The 17,572-nt window shown below is 41.6% G+C and overlaps 1 protein-coding gene across 6 annotated transcripts in view; it reads right to left on the reverse strand.

Moving 5' to 3' along the window:
• The window catches only part of SYTL2 (synaptotagmin like 2), a 78,623-nt gene extending 66,404 nt beyond the window's left edge, over nucleotides 1–12,219 (reverse strand). For 3 of the 6 annotated variants that reach the window (XM_007430655.3, XM_025168196.2, XM_025168195.2), the window contains exon 1: nucleotides 11,997–12,216. The gene's annotated coding sequence lies outside the window, so the exon portion shown is untranslated. Of the gene's footprint in view, nucleotides 1–11,996 lie in introns of all 6 variants that reach the window. The other 3 variants (XM_025168198.2, XM_088140524.1, XM_025168200.2) reach the window with 3 other exon arrangements.
• Nucleotides 12,220–17,572: the final 5,353 nt, after the last annotated feature.

Consider the following 17,572-nt stretch of genomic DNA (forward strand, 5'->3'; position numbering starts at 1 on the left):
AAAAAAACAATCTGCGGTTAGCTATGATGTGCAGTTTGTTATCACAGCCAGGCTAACATGACCAAATATTGCGCCTGAACAGATATTTCTTAATAAAGCCAAGACATATCTTTACCACAGATTGTAGCTGGTGCACAGGGACAAATATGCACCTCCCAACATGTTTCTATACAACCAAGAACCTCCTGAAAGTATTTAATATTATGAAGGCTCTTTTAATTAAAAAAAAAAACTGAATCAGAAACTAGCATGAGCAACACAGCAAGAGTACAATTCTCAAAGATAATTTTAAGGGTTCTATGCATGGACCCCAGAGAACATTCTGAGGAAACAAAATGGTGCACATCTGCCATCCTCTGCTTTATTTTGGTTCTGATATATAAATGTTTTGTTCTGGCCATAGCCCCTGCAGCAGCTCATTACATGCTCTCAAAACTGAAAATGTGTATGCTGGCCCAACTAGCCTAGGTTATAATATGCAAGTATGAAGCTGTATGTGCTGGCTGTTATCTTTAAAGCCCTACGTGGCACGGGTCCTACTTGTGGAACCGCTTATCCCTGATGGTTTCTGCTCATCCCACCAGATTGGACAGACTGGGCACGCTCTGGATCCCCTCGGTGAAGCAGTGTTACCTGGTGGATCCTAGGAACTGTGGCTTTCCTGTGATGGTGAAGTCTTATGGAGCAGCTTCTCCCTGAAGATTCAGATGGCCTTGGCCTTGCTGGTCTTCTGGAAGGCAATGAAGACCTGGCTTTTCTCCAAGACACTGGGGCCAGGATGTCTACAGAGTTCTGGCATGGGTGGGCATTAATACGCTGGTATTGAGATTTTATAGAGGCCTCAACTTAGTTTTGCCTTAATTGGTTTGGATAACTGTACTATATTTTGCTCTCCTTTTGCCACTCAAGAGTTTTATTGGTTAGACAGGCAGATACACACACATATGCACGCATGCACACACACATACATATACACACACACACCCTCCAAATAAATAAATAGCTTTGCCTCTCATCCTAAGGCATTTATTTTCTTTTTTTATTTAACATTCTTAACATACACAATGAATAAAACAATCTTTAAACTTAAAAAAATTAAAAAATTAAATGTGCGGTACACATTTTATGGGAGCTATTACCAAACTGGATCATGGAAGAAATCTGTCTATGTGGTTGCTAAGAGTCAACACTGACTCGATGGCACATAATCAATCAAATTACCAAATGGTTCCAGTATTATGAGAATATTATGGTCATATAAAAAGACAAGCCTCAGTTTTCCTCATAACTTTTTTCCTTTTAACACCCCTGATACAACCAAGAAATCAAATCAAACAAGCAAAAAATCTACATGCCATCTGCATCACTTAAAACATTCACTAAAACAAGAAACAGGAAGCCATCAGTATCAGAGATGGAAAATTCACATATATAATGAAATAGAAGCATTTGGGCTACGCAAACAATTCATTAAAATGATTTGTGCTAATGAGAAGGTTTCTCAGATCTAAAACAAGGGAACTGGTATGGCAAAAAGTATACTTTTTCCACCTGATCAAGTCCTAGAGGTCTTCACTGCAGGTGCGAGAAAGGAGTCTCCGTGCATGTACCAAACAAGCAACAGATTGCCCAGGTTTACAATCTCTGGATTCATTGAATTCTTCATTGCTCCAACATATAAAGAATCCCACTTTGGGGTGCTTTCAGATAGGAGGCCAAAGTTTCAAGACTTCCCTGGGTCCAGCTGGTTTATATCATAATCCAAAACCAGGTATATCAACTTGACTTGGCTCAACCCAACAATTGATTATATTTCAGAACGGACTTGAACTGTCATCTCTAAGCTATCTGACAAATCTGATCCTCTAGGCCAGTGTTGTCCAAACTTGGCCACTTTAAGATGAGTGGACTTCAACTCCATGCTGGCTGGGGAATTCTGGGAGTTGAAGTCCACTCATCTTAAAGTGGCCAAGTTTGGACTACACTGCTCTAGGCTTATTCAGAAAAGCAAATCTGACACAGATTTCTATTCAAACTGGAAACCATTCTAAGACAATAATGTAACGGATGAAATGGTACCACACCCAAAATCTGGGGTTAACTATGCATAGTATGTATACTTCCATTTTACAAGATTCTTAAATCAGATCTTTAGCAATATGGACTGAACTTATTATGACATATGATTTTCTTCAGTGACTTATACTGGAGTATAAACTATGGCTCTTGATATTCATTTCTAGGTTAGGTTTCACAGCGATCCTTAGTCTTTTAACATGAAATAATATATACAATATTAGCTAATTACAATTAATTAGTGATATCTTAGAAAGCATAACCTCCAAGATATTTTTAAATCCCTGGTCATTCATCTGCATTCTATTCTCATATTTTTTTTCGGTATTGTTGTTACATTTTCTTAAAAACGTTCCATGAGGGCCACTCTATAATTCATCCAATGCAGTCATCCCCAGCCTGGCGCCCTCCAGGACTGCAATTCCAAGGCCCAATGCTTTTAAGGTCTGCTTCCAACCCATCAAGAGGACACCTAGTTGGGCAAGGTAGGTTTACTAAATTTGGATCCTGTGTTCAAATAAATACAGGCCAGGTGCTGGGCTTCCTCCAGACTGATACTTGAACAAGAAAGCTTGCTGGCTGAGATTCAAGACCACAGCTCCTGATCAACTAGTTTTATTAGTGAAACTAGAAAAGCTGTAATTAGTGCAGAAAAACAACACATGCAAGCTGTAAGATTCGTGCCATACACACACACATATATAGTGTGTGTGTGTGTGTGTGTATATTCATATACACCAGCCCCAGGGTGTATCCTGACAGACTGACAGCTATGGGAGGAACTGTTGACATCAATGTACTGCCTCATCCCAGGCTCTCTGCCTCTGACCTTACCCTAACTTATAGGTTACACATTGCAGTAAACTGTAATTTGGATTACCTTGTTTCATTTTAGTGGGTTCACTCTACTTATTCACACAATAAACCCCAAGACTTGGATTTATAAATCTTAGTTTAAGGTTGTCAGCCCTCTGAAGTAATCCAGACCAGAAGCACCAACCATGAGTACTAACACTACCTTTATCAAAAGGTTGCAGTAACAGGATCTTGCAAGTCTGAAAGCACCTCTCCCCTCCCTTACTTTTACTCTTCTGAAAACTAGGGAGGGTCCCTTCTGAGATCCTTTCTCCACCCCCACCCCTCCTTTGGACTCGGGTTTTGTTTACCAGGCTGTTGTCTAGGCTGCAGATCTCCCTCCTGTCTCCCAAGGTCATTCCCACATACCATTACAATGGCTTAGATGTGGTGCAAGCCTAACCAACTGTGGATTTAGTGAATAAATCAAGGTTAAACTATGGCTATTGTGGATTTGATATTTTTGACCCCCATATCTGAATCTGTCAGTAGAAGTACATCACCAAAGGTCTATTCCATTAGCTGATCCTATTTGTTTGAGCTGTTGATCGCTCTTGACTTATTTTAACACTTACTCTTTCACACACATTCCAAGTTAGAATGAAGCAGACGCATACATCACTTCACTCTGAGAAGAAGCAATGTGGAACTTGGGGTCCCACGCTTATCTTGCATTTCAGAAAAAAAAATCAGACTACTAACGCACCAAGAAATGACTATTCTGTTGAAACCAAAGTCAGATATATTTATCTCATGAGTGCCAGAAGCTTGATAGGAGACTGAAGAACAATGGACACCCATAACCTACTTGATTTTATTTCTCAGTTCACTTGAGTTTCATTTTATAAACTTTTGCTATGCCACAATCAAAGGGAGGGGTCATCTCTTCTTGTCCCATAAAAAGTGCTAACCATTTAAAGGTTGAACTGTGCTTACTCAGTTGGTATGGGGAAGGAGGGAACAGACAAAGAGACACACATTTGCACCTTTTATTCTTCTCAATGCCAGAAGGCTAAAATAATTCTTGGCACTACATCTAAATCACACAAGAATTTTTGGTATTGTTGTTTTTGACATTTGTATTTTTCCTTTAACTAGGGCATGAGAAGAGGGTATGCAGTTTACCTCTTCTGAAGGACAAAATCAGAGGTGACTTTCACTGGAATGTCACAGTCCTTAGACTAAAAGTTTGCTGATGTGTGGCATGAAAGATGCTGATCTTCTCAGGTTAGGTATATACTCCATCACCAGCCAGGTGCATAAATATTTCCCTGCAGAAGGCAAATATCTATGCCCTGGGATATATTCTTGCAAACATTAGGAAATCAGCACATAAAACACAAAGGCAAGAGCTGGGTTGTTGGAAGAGGCAGCAAATAAGAAAGGGTTCCTTATCTGCTTTCTCCAGGCCTGATCTGAAGACAAAGACCTGCCTGCCTCTCTCTCTCTCTCTTTTTCTTTCTTTCTGAAGGAAAATCAGCCCTATTTGCATTTCTTCCTTTACCTCTTCTTTCAACACTCAAAAGAAATCACATATTCCTAAGGCAGACAGTAATTGCCACATGGTAGGTGAGGCTATCATGACTCAGAAAAGCTGGGCCAAGACTACCAGAATTATTGCTAACGGGGGGAAACTCCGTAAGAGACCTTGTCAAAGTGAATAAGGGATTCCTGAAATAGATGTCCTACTCCCAACTTGGAATACTTGGCCCATAGCACAAATTGTTAGGTGGAGGAAGCTAGCAAGGAAGAGGAGTGCCGATAACTCTTGCAAAATGATTTGGATCATTTCAATTAATACATTTGTAAGCCGCATTTGGAGAGCTAGTTTGGTATAATGGTTAACGCTAGAAATTGGGAAACCAGGAGTTTTAGTCCCATCTTAGGCACAAAGCCAGCTGGGTGATAGATTTAGATATAGATATAGATATTTAGATAAACAAGCTCATAATCCGCTATCCAGAATTGTTACAGACAACTTTGTGTATCTATCTGTTCAGTTCTTACTGGGAGAATACGTCTCCTTTTTGCCTCATTAAGATCCACTAAATGAATCATCAATCAACATTGACTCTAGACAAAACTGCAGGATAATGAATCACCTTTTTCTTATTCACTAACCTGTTTTCATTGTAAAGGAAATTATAAACTTGCAGCAGCTTCCTCTTTCATCTCCACCATTTTGCTCACTATTTACTTACTGTTGGACAAGTTTTACTTAGTTTTGATTCCCCTTTCTAAGCCAGGAATGACTGACGAAGGTTCAACCCTGAAAAGGAATCTATAAGCTATGAAATTGCCTTTGTATTCAGACTGATTGTAACAGAGGGGCTACCTGAACCACAAACAACCCAACTCAACCCAACCCAAATTTTAGCCTACAATGTACAGGTAGCCCTCGGTTAATGACCATAATTGGGACCGCAATGTCCATCACAAAGTGACGCAGTCATAAAGCATGTCATGTGACCACAGTACTTAGCGACAGCAATCCGTTGCCATCATTAAGTGAGGATTGTGGGTTGTTAAGCGAGTCTCAGGCGGCTCACGACCAGTCCTGCAGATAGGTAAGTGGCTTACTGCCAGGTGGGGGAGGGGGTGCAGGTGGCCAGCAAGGTGCGGTGTGAGCATGGCAGGGCCAGAGGCGGCGGCTGCTGGACAGAGAAAGGTGCCAGCAATTTACTGGAGTGACTTGCGACCTTCCCTGCCAACTTCCCCATTGACTTTGCTTGTGGGAAGCTGGCAGGGAAGGTCACAAATGGTGAACGTGTGACTGTGGGGTGCTGTAACCATCATAAGTGTGAGCTGGTTGCCAAGTGCCCAGACTGTGATCACGTGACCATGGAGGTGCTGAGATGACTGGAACTTCAAGGACCAATCGTAAGTACCACCCATTCAGCACCGTTGTAACTTCAAACAGTCACTGAACAAGTGGTCATTAAAAGAGGACTACCTGTACTGGTAACTCAGAAAATTAGGTTGAGTAAACAATGGGCAAGTTAACCGTGGCCATGTTCAACACAGTTGTGTGTTTCCTGATCTTTCCCAGCCCAGGCTACTAAAAATGGAGGCTTCATTCTTTTAGCAGTTTTAAATTTAAGCAGTTTTGCTCTGGCAGAAAAGAACCTGCAACACAGGCAACGCTCATAAATTATTTCTCTTCTGGAAAGCTAGAAACAAGCTATGAGTTTTACTTCTCAGTAAGTGTCAGTTTGGTGTAGTGGTTAAGGCACCAGGCTAGAAGCCAGGAGACTGTGAGTTCTAGTCCCGCCTTAGGCACAAACCCAACTGGGTGATCTTAGGTCAGACCATCTTTCTCAAGGGAGTAGCCTTCTTCCTAGCCCTAGGAAGAAGAAGGAAATGGCAAACCACTTCTGAAAATCTTGCCAAGAAAACTGCAGAGATTAGTCCAGGCAGTGGCCAGGAATCAACACCGACTTGAAGGCATGAACCCCCCACCCTGCAAAATGCATAATCTTCAAGAATACCAAACCTAGTCTTCCTATTCAATCAAATTCCTTGAGATGTCAAATAAGCAAGTAATCAGGTTATTGGATAATACCAATTTTTTTTTTAGTTACCAAATTAAGACAGATAACTTAATAGCTGATTAACATTAAATGTTATCATAGTCATATCTAATTTAGCATGCATTTCCAACTTTCTAGATTAATCAGAAATCACTCCAGGTTACTTTATAAAAAGTGAAAGAACTACTGAACATGCTCATAAATATACATTATTTACTTAGGAAAAAAAAGCAGTCCACGTCAGAATGTAATGTTAGGAAGATATCCTGTACTGTAATAATAGTAATATTGATGCAATGTTAAGAAGATATTCTGTGCTGTAGTAATAATATTGATGTAATGTTAAGAAGATATCCTGTACTGTAGTAATAAAATATTAGTAATTCCATCACGGAAATATCTACGCTTCTCCTATGCCGTGCAGAAATATTCCCAAGGGTTTTTTGGGGGGCGGGGGGGTTGTTTCAAGTTCATACTGCATAAGGGAATTGTTAATTTAATGGATGCAGAGCAAGGAAGAATTTTCTTCAAATCTCTCCTTTGCATGAAAAGGGTAATTTGTGAACCAGAACTATCTCCCAGCTATTGTAAGAATTCCTATATACATCATCCTGAGCTCCTTGAAGAAAGGGTATGATAAGAGTTTAATGGAAATGTTCCCTGGTGTAATAACTCAAAAATTATTTCACTGTTGCTAATATAAAAGTGTCCAGAAAAAGAAAGAAAACAGTATAACTCCACAGCATCACAGATACAGATTGTACGCTTTGGGTCAGATCTTATTTCAAGTACTATGTTCTGGGGCAATTCAGATTAACTAGAATAGATGTTAAAAAGAAGGCAGTGAAGAAGCTCTGGGGACTAGAAACTAAGTCTTAAAAAGAGAGCGTGAGATAATGTGAGCAGAAGAGGGAAGCATTCTTCAAATATCTGAAGAGTTGTTGCATAGAAGATCAAGATATGTTCCTTGTCGCACAGAAGATGACCAAGATAGTTCCCTCTTGTCCCAGAGTGCAGGACACACAATAATGGTCTTAAATTACAAGAAGTCAAATTCTGGTTGTATTTTAGGAAAAATCTTCTACTTTAACTTTTGGCATAAACAGTTTCAATGACCCCTTTCACTTCTATCATTCTATGAACTCCAATCCACCTGCTGTGGAATATTTTGTACATATAAAACAGATGACCTACTGGTTGTGAACAGAATCTGTGTTTACCAGTCTTTTCTTCTCAACATTACAAGACACTCTGTATTTTCCAGGTAGGTGGCTGCAGTTCAATCCTATCCATCTCTAGGTAAGTATGAAGTAGAGTAGATTTGTATTTCTATCTGAAGGTACCTAAAAATCAAAGGCAGGCCATCTTTGAGGGTTAGAAGATACATCTGGAATTGTGACAGCACACTGCTGAGATTTACAAAAATACTTGTCATAGAAGTTTATCTATTTACCAAAAGTTTGGCATGGTGAGCCGGCACAGAATAGGACAACCTGGTAAGATCTTTTCAAGTCATCCCTTCGTCCTCCAAAATCTTGTTTTTCTTTTTTTCTGGGTCAGGTGGGTATACTTCCAAACAGAGCATGAAGATGCATCACTTCCATTTTTCTAAGCATTGACTGCCTCTGGAGGCAATGATAGGTTCAAAATAATTCTTGGAGACATTTCTTTTTTTTAACTCTACAATGCCTGCTTCCATTTGCTGATTCTGGTTGGCTTGCAATGTCTATAATTTGACTTAAATTCACTATAACAATTGCAATCAATAGAACCAGATGCAGAAAAAACTGTTAACTAAATTGATTACGTGCCATCAAGTTGTTTTTGACTCCTAGCAACCACATAGATAGATTTTCTCCATGACGATATGTCCCTAACCTGGTCTTTCAGGTTTTTCAACAGTGCACTCATCACCACTGTAACTGAGTCCATCCACCTTGCTGCTGGTCGTCCTCTTCTTCTCTTTCCTTCCACCTTTCCCAGCGTTATAGCCTTCTCTAGAGAGATAGGTCTTCACATAATGTGTCCAAAGTAGGATAATTTGAGCCTGGTCATGTGTGCCTCAAGTGAGAACTCGAATTGATTTGTTCAATGATCCATTTAATTGCTTTCTTGGCTGTCCATGGTATTCTCAGGAGTCTTCTCCAACACCAAAGTTCGAAAGCTTCAATACTCCTCCTATCCTGCTTCTTCAAAGTCCAACTTTCATTCCATAGAGTGTCACAGGGAATACCATGGCTTGCACTATTCTGATCTTTGTACATATGGATAGAAAGGTACATGTTAAACATTCCCCAACTTTAACAAGGAGGAGGCTGGCTTCAAATCCAGCAGGAAGTTTCTCAGTTTTGGCACAGTTACAAGAAATATCATTAACAATTTATGCAAAGGGTGTTCTCCTGAAGATCTAAGACTGTGGAATGTATTGCGTGGGAGTAGGTGGTCTGGCAAGCAGTTTGAGCCCAAGTAACATAGGGCTTGATATACAATAGTGAGCATCTTGAAGCGATCCCACAAAGCAGCAAGTTATCAGCACAGCTCGTTCAATGTGAAGATGATGTGACATTTGGCAGTCACACTGTTGTATTCTGAATCAGGTGCTCAGCTTGAAGGCCTGCATTTTGAAAGGAGACTTCACAAACATGTCTACAATGTTTTCTTGTTGACTTCTAGAATTTATTTATTTATTTATTGGTTTCCCAGTCTAGCCTACAGCCCGAATATTCCCTGGAAGTTCCCCAACCAAATACAGGTAGTCCTCGACTTACAACCACAATTGGGACCGAAACTTCCATTGCTAAGCAATGTGGTCATTAAGTGAGTCGCACCTGATTTTATGACTTTTGCCATGGTTGTTAAGCAAATCACCATGGTCATTAAGCAAATCACATGCTTGTTAAGCAAGTCCGGCTTACCCCATTGATTTTGCTTGTCGGAAGCCCCCGGGAAGGTTGCAAATGATGATCACATGAGCCCAGGATGCTGCAACCATTGTAAATACATACCAGTTGCCAAGCTCCTGAATGTTGATCACGTGACTGCGGGGATGCTGCGACAGTCATAAGTGCAAGGACTGGTCACAAGTCACTTTTTCAGTGCCATCGTAACTTTGAACAGTCATTAAATGAATGGCTGTAAGTCAAGGACTACTTGTATTATCATATTGAACAGCTGAGCCCAAGCTCAGACTATGTATTGCCACCTGCTGAGTGACTCATTATATCTCCTAATTACATCACAAAGAATGCGTTGCAATAATCCAACTTTGCACTGCCAGCACATGGATCACCAACCCCAGTTCTCCCTCTCCTTCAAGAATGGGTGCACCTGGTTTATCAGTTGAACCTGATAAAAGCCACCACCACCCCACCTTCCACCAATGATGTAATGGAGCTGCCTAGCATCAATGTTGGCCCTAAGAGAAGTTGCAAGCTGCAAGGCTGATTTCTAAGGGGAAATATAACCATGTCCAGATCAAGAATAATGCTAGAAACTGAAATTCTTATTTGCAACAAGCCAGTTTTCCCTGTTTCCCCTTTTCAAAATTAAACAAATCTAAAAGAACTGTAGGATAGGAAAGGCAAGGAGTCTACTGGATATCCAAGGAGGTGTTCTTGGACATTCTCTGCTCTACATGTCCTATTCTTGATGACAGCCATGTTCATTAATTTTCTGACTCAAGCCCAGTTCCCAGTAGAAAAGGCAAGAACACACATGCCTCACAGACTTCTTTCAAAGTTGTCACCATTCCTGCAAGGTGAGCAAAAAAGTATGTGCTCCCCCTCATTATCTTTTTTTCATTTTCTAAGACTTGTAGGACAAAACTCATAAGATGAATGGTCAAAGTGTTGCTATCTTGAAACACCAGGCATATTTGGATCGGCTTCAAGCGAGGGAAATGGGCATACCTTGAACATCTGCACTAATGTCGTAACATTCATTGACCTGGTTCACACAAACACATCTAACTGGGTCAAAGAGGGGGATGAGTTCATCAGTTGCAGACCAGCAACTCTGAAAAGTAGTTGAGAAAGGATAGTTTTAGCCCCAGACAGCCCTGGAATTCTTTAAGGTTGTGACACCATAGGCATGATGAAAGATATCACAACCCCAACGTTGTGATGCATGCGACATCATTGTCACTAGTTCCAGACACCTGCGGCTTTGCTGTGGCTTTGCTGGAAAGTTCACCACAACCCCACCCAAAAAGAGCTGCTAGGTGTTTTGAACACTCACCCAAAAAAAACTTCTAGTAACTTTTTCAGTTAGATATATCCGCACCTTGCATTTCCCACTTTGAGTCTAAAGGAAAAATACTGTTTAGTATGTGGATATCCTTGATGGTCATTTTGTTTCCTATCTTATTCCATCTTTGAAAACGCTGACAAAAAATAAGTCTATTGGACTGTGAACTGTGTATTTATTTATTTATTTATTTATTTATTTATTTGGATAGCTGACGAAAGCTGGTTTTATCAACCATCCTAATGCGATTCAAGGGAAAAAAAACATGTGCTCAGAAAGCCCCTGCCTTCTTCTGAGAAGCTTGTTCAACTTCCCAGCCTGTTTTCAAATTTACCGTGTCCATTATTTGTTTCAGGAAAACAAGGCCAGAAAAGTGTCAACAGAAAAAATGACAGACCAGTAATCAGTAGACCAATATTATTATTCCTGCTAAGGCAGCGTGGTGTAGTGGTGAAGGGGATTAGGAAAATGGGGAGAGCCAGGACAGAGTCCACCTCACTGGGGGCTTTGGGCCAATCGCTATCTCTCTCAGCCCAGCCTACCTTCCAAGGTTGGCTGAGGTGAAAAATGGGAAGGGAGCGTTCTGTATCCCATCCCATCCTATGTTCCTGAGGAAAGGTGGAATATGAAGCCCACAAATGAATAATAAATACCAGCAGCCATTCAGAAAACCCGGTCCGTCCAAGAACCATTTTGAAGAATCTTCAGGCAGCCTCTTAAAACCAGTGTGTGTGTAACTACGGCCATTCAAAACAATCAAAGCCCAACATGCACCCAGTTTGCGCACCGCATCTCCAGAATCGCAGAATCTCCTGCAAGTCCCGGCCCACTGTGGTTGCTTTATGGATCACTGCGTCGTGTGAACCCGGCCCACGGGGCCCGTTCAACAAAGACTCTTTCAGCAAACCATGGTTTACCGTCCTGCGCAACCCCAGCCGCGCGACAGCCCCCTGGAACCGCTCTGCGTGCTGCAAACCGCCTTCCCCGAGCCAGGGCAAGCCCATGTCAGACTCCAGCTCCCATCACTCCGAGCCAGCACGACTAGGGGTGAAAGGAATCGTCGACCGATGTACCTGGCGAGCGCCAGCTTGGGGAAGGCAGCTCGAGGAGGCAAGTCTCTTCCAGGACGTCGGAAAAGCCGCCGGGGGCGCAGGGATCAGATCGCTCGCTCGGGGCCAAGGCGAAGCGGCAGGAGACCCGAGTTTGCACGTGGGGAAGCGGGTTATCCTCCCCCGCCAGGGGTCCCCATCGCCCCCTCCTCCATCGCTCGGCCACGCCGCGGAAACACACCTGGAAAGCGCCTCCAGGAGTTCCAGCCGCCGCCGCCGCCGCCGCCTCCTTTCTCCAGGCGCGCCGGCGCTGGCGAGTTCCCTTCCGGCCGAGCAGTTGGGAAACTCCGCTCGAGTTACCTCGCGGCCAGCGCCTCTCTCCGAAAGCGGAGCAGCCCCGGCTGGGCTGGGCTGGTCACGGCAGCCCCGCCTCTCCGCTACCCGCCAATGGGAGAGGAGAGGCAGCTGGAGGACCCCCGCCGCGTCCCTGCTGGAACTCCGACCCGAGACTCGCTTGCTGCGGGCGCGCCTCCTTCTCCCCTCCGTCCCTTCCCTCCGTCTGGCTCCCCTTCCCTTCTCTTTCGCTTTCCCCGCAAGGGGCCCGTTAGCAATCTTACGCGGGGTCCTGAATATTAAGGATCATTCCTATGATGCTCGATGGCATGGAATGAAAAGGCCGTTGCAATCATAGGGGTGCAACTTCTGTTCCTCCTAGTAGAGCTTGAAGCCAGTCGTGGGAGCCCTTGAGTTCAGATGGTTAGTGCTGGCTCTCAACTCGGGAAAGGAGGAACCGAAGAGGAGGGGCGGCAGCGAGAGAGACGGAATTACAGCAGCCGTGGGGGTACTACGGGAAGACCCAAAGGACCAAGTTGTGGACAGATTGTCCTGGGGAAGGTCTATCTGTGTAGTTACTAGGAGTTGACACTGACTCGATGGTACATAATCAAGCTACATTAAAATACAAATACATTAGACAGATTTGTGACATTGGGGTTTTCTCTCTACTTTTCTCACTCACGCACCTGTACCTTACGCACCCCATGAGACAAGCAGAAATGCAACTAGGGCAACCAGACTAGCTGAAATGTTGATTTATGATCAATGTCGTAAGTATTTGGAAATCTTTCCCCAATCTAATGCAAATGCAAATGCATGAAGAAGGAATAAGATACTCACGGGCCTCACCCACCCTCCTCATCCCAAGGCTAAAATGAACTACTCTTTGTTGCATAGTTCTGGCCACCAACTTGACTTATTTTTACCCCTCCCTGCGGAGCACCCTTGACGCTTGGGCAATAGTGTGTCAGTGGGGACGCCCCCTAAGCATTCCCCTAGGGCAGCGGCTTAATCCACGAGTGCCTCAGCAGGTAGTAAGGAAGATAACCTTGACAGAGATATGCTGGAGCTGTTGCCTAAGCAAAAGGGGGTAAAGTATTTTTTAAGTCCAGAACATTCAGATAATATTTGGAAGCAGCTCAGACAGACACTTCCCTAATTGACATGGATATAGGAAGGGGAGGAGGTACAGCATAATTAGACATGCAAGTTTCTGTTCTTACAGGTAGTCCTCGTTTAGTGACCACAATTGGGACTGGCAGCTCAGCCATTAAGTGAAGCAGTCACTAAGTGAAACTGCGACTTTGTTTATGATCTTACTTCAGCTTTCCTTTGCTTTACAGACCTGCAAAGGTCATAAATGCAAGGCTTGGTCACAAAGTTACTTTTTCAACACTGTCATAACCGTGAACAGTTGCTAAATGTGGCAGTTGCTGAACGAGGACTACCTGTATAGCTAATGTCAATAAAAGTAATTTTAGACTTCCTGTGGAGTTGATTTCCTGGTCTGGTCTTCCTAGTGGGGCTGATACCTACACACTTCTCAGACAGTGGCCTCCAACAGCTGCTGCCCATCTTCATGTCAGGCCACAGGGGTGTCCAGTGGGGGGGGCTGTCAAAAATTCAAGATGGCAGCCACAACCATATGATTGAAGTCCTACCTGCATTGTGCAGAGTCTTGAATCCCATGTTTGCAGCCACCATCTTGAATTGTTTTACCCTCCCCATCCATGTCCATATGAGGGCAGCAACTTGGTGACCTTTTGGGAGACATGGCAAGAGGAGCAGGGCAGGGTCAGCAGTTTCTTCTCCTGTCTCCAGGATGGGAGGAATGCACATTGCTGGGGTCGTGGAGATAAGTCTTCTATCCTATGACTTCATTTGTTCTTTTGAGGTGTCCGCTTCTCATTTTCATATTTTTGTAGAGCTTTTGAGTAGGTCAGGACTACAGATGGGCCAAATTTTAGCTTTCCATCATGCAGCAGGAAGCCTAGATCTCAAGGAATCCTGACAGAAAAAAAGAGTTCACATCTTTAATAAATAAATAAATAAATAAATAAATAAATAAATGTTATTTAGCTTAAGTTTTACAAAATGAAGCATACAGAATTGGGAAAAAAACATTATGCAACAAAAAGACAAGACAATAAGAAGAAAAGGGGGAACTATGTATACATATCAGGAATCCATCATATGAAACAGTTTCTAAACCTACATTGAAGAAAATAAATTATAATTCTCTATTGTTACAAAATGTCATGGTGAAGGAGAACATATTGTGTCTTTTTTTGCTTTGTTTTGTTTTGATTAGTAGATAAATTTGCCTTTTCAAAAAGAGATAAATCGCCCATCTCCGGAATCCAGTTCTTCATAACTGGAATAATAGTCATTTTCCAATTTCTCAAAATAATTTTCTTAGCAACATCCCAGGCCTGATATAATTCCTCAAAAGTAGCCAAATTCCAAAGTTTTGGAATGTAATTTAACATAACATTAACATCTTCAACATTAAAAGATTTCCCCATAAATCTACTTATGAACATTAAACAATTATTCCCAAAAGATGTGAATAATTCAAATCATATGACGGCTCATTTTTTTTTTACTTCTCCAACAACAAACAAATCTGACATACATCCTTTCAAATATATTATGGGGGTGTCCAGTAAACTTGAAACAATATCTTTTGATGGATCAATTTTAATCTTAAATCCGCTGAAACAACTTTGACCTTTGTGAAGACCTGCAGCCATTGATGTTGCATCATTGGGTGTCCCACATCTTTAATCCATGAACCATGAACGTCATTAATATAAACTTTTAAAATGCTATTTAGTTTTTGGGTACAATGATGGTGTGGATTTAGTTTCAGATATCAACTCATCAAAAATGAAAGCACCCCAGGATTCTTAGAAGCAATCAAAGCATCTGGTCCACACTGAGCTTCAAAACATGCTTGAGCTGTTTATATTGCCACTGTCATGAATTGGAAAGGCAAAATTCTATCTGAAGTCTAGAAAAATCCTTAAAATAATCATTGCAGAGCAACTGATTTAAAGTATGCCTTCCAGATTCCACCCAGAATTGCCAATAAAACATTTTGCCCCCTATTTCGAAAGCAGAATTCTTCCACCAAGTTAAAGATGTCTGGGTAAGGTTGGGTTTCCTTCCCTAGACCTGACATTTCATATTTAACACATGACACCAGTTCCGCTGAGAGTTTAATTACCAATCTTTGATGTCTCTCATGCAGAAAGATCATTGTGCTAAAAGGAAATGTGTGTTTATAACACATGTATCTACAGCTTTGCTTTAGAATAAGGAAGTTAAACTGATGTGTATTTATTTTAGAAGAGACTCATTACATTTATTTCTCCAGTCTGAAACTGGAATGTGGTTGTGCCGGTATTGGGAACGGAAAAATTAGGGGTGGAGAAGGGTATTCAAGTTAAAATATTTTCAACCCATAGATAAGAACTGGCTGAGTGACAGCAAGAAAGTAAACTTTCCCCTTTATTGTTTGGAAATATTTTAAATGCTTCCCACGGCAAATGAAAATCTGGTCCACATGTTTGAGAGCATGAAGTGTTACTGGTTACATCCATAAACTGCGCTATTAAAAGGAGCAGAATTCTCTGGTTTGCGTAGCAGATTATATCAGAGCTCATTCTAATATATGATTTTTAAGATGGCAAAAACAGCTCTAACTTCAGGATAGAAGAACAGAGTTTTTGAAGTGCTCGCCTTGCATTAAAAAAAATAACGAAGTAATTTAACAAAAACTGTGGACTCAGGAAATGAGCACAGACAAGATCTGTTTTCTACAGAAGGGGCTTTCTCTACAAGATGCGATCCAGCTGTGCAACCTAGCCATCAATCACATTTGTTACTATAATGAGTCCCCTAGTAGTTATTAAGGGAATAGCTAAGTGGTCTTTGCAATAATTATAAATCTCCAGGCTGGTCTTGTCAGATCACAGGCAAACTGTCTATTAGAGGAAGACAGGAAACAGAAACACTTTTCAATCCTGTCTTCTCCAAACTGGTGTCATTCCAGTTCCCAGAATTCTGAGTCATTAACCAAGCTGGCTAGGAATTCTGGGATTTCTGGAATTCTGGGAAATCCTCTGGGATTTCCAATTCTTACACTTCTGGCAAGAGGTCCATAAGGGTGGCAGCTGTAGAAGCCTTCTCAAAGGTTAAAGGAGCTCAAGATTCTATGATTATATAAAACAACAGTTCTCCCTTTTTCAGAGTATCCTTTTTTTCATTTTTTAAAACATTTTAATCAATCTGAACTTTTTTTGTGGGCTTACAGGAAAACTGGGGAGCCTAATCATGGATTATTTTGAATAGTAAGTACTTCCCTTTTTTAAAGTATGAAATTGTACTTTGAGGAATATTATATTTTTCTAGCTGCAAATGGGGACTTTCCTTTGAACAAGAAGCCATCAGCAAATGTTCACAACATACTTCCATACAGAAGTCCTGTGAAGATTGTCTCCAAGATCAAATCATATGTCCAACTGTGTGTAGAAGACCTTGTTTCTTTGTGCTGTTTGGCAGTTTCTGAGTTGCTAATCTCAAATTTATATTGCAAGAAAAATGCTTCAAAAATACTTGTAAGCTCCAAATTAGCAAGCTGTCTCCTGCTTAATTTGCAAAGAAGCTGAGATCTTGTAAGGGCCTCCTCCTTGAATAAGCCCTTCATGCTTGCCTTAATAGAACAATAATATTGAAGATTTGCTTTAATACTGAAAAATATTGTTTCAATACAGCCTTTTGCCTTCCTCTGTGGGAATGATGGGAGTTGGTTGGACCTATCTGAAGGTTTGCTTGGAAGAACTCAAGTAATACAAAATGAGCCACAAGATAGAGAAAGCTGACATTTCACAATAGGAAAAAATCATCTGTGTTTCTTCATTGGCTCAGACATGTAGAATTGGTTGGAAAGATACTGACTGGTAACGTTTATAGGCTGAGTATACTATTGCATACCTCAAAGTCTGCAGTTTTTAGTTCTTCCAGTTTAGTTCTATTCACAATGGTCTCCACATTATGGTTATCAACCTACATTATAATCAAGTTAATGAAGCTCAAGCTCAGATACCTTGGTCGCCTAATGCGAAGAGAGGACGCTTTGGAAAAGACCCTGATACTGGGAAAGATTGAAGGCAAAAGGAGAAGAGGACGGCAGAGGATGAGATGGTTAGAGAGCATCACTGAAGCAATGAGCATGAAACTGAGCAAACTCAGGGAGGCAGTGAAGGACAGGAAGGCCTGGCGCGATACGGTTCATGGGGTCACGAAGAGTCGGACACGACTTAATGACTGAACAACAAGAACAATAATCAAGTGTCTTGAACTAACTTGTTCTGAGTCACCTGTCTGCACTCCTAATCCATATAAATCCATTTAACTCAACCAGTATGACAATGACACGTCAGCCACTAAATTTCTTTTTCTTGTAATTCTCATTTC

Source organism: Python bivittatus, unplaced genomic scaffold (genome assembly GCF_059951505.1).
Source record: "Python bivittatus isolate LINGU-HERP-01145 unplaced genomic scaffold, Pbiv_v1 ctg000340_np1212, whole genome shotgun sequence".
In the NCBI taxonomy this organism is placed as follows: domain Eukaryota; kingdom Metazoa; phylum Chordata; class Lepidosauria; order Squamata; family Pythonidae; genus Python; species Python bivittatus.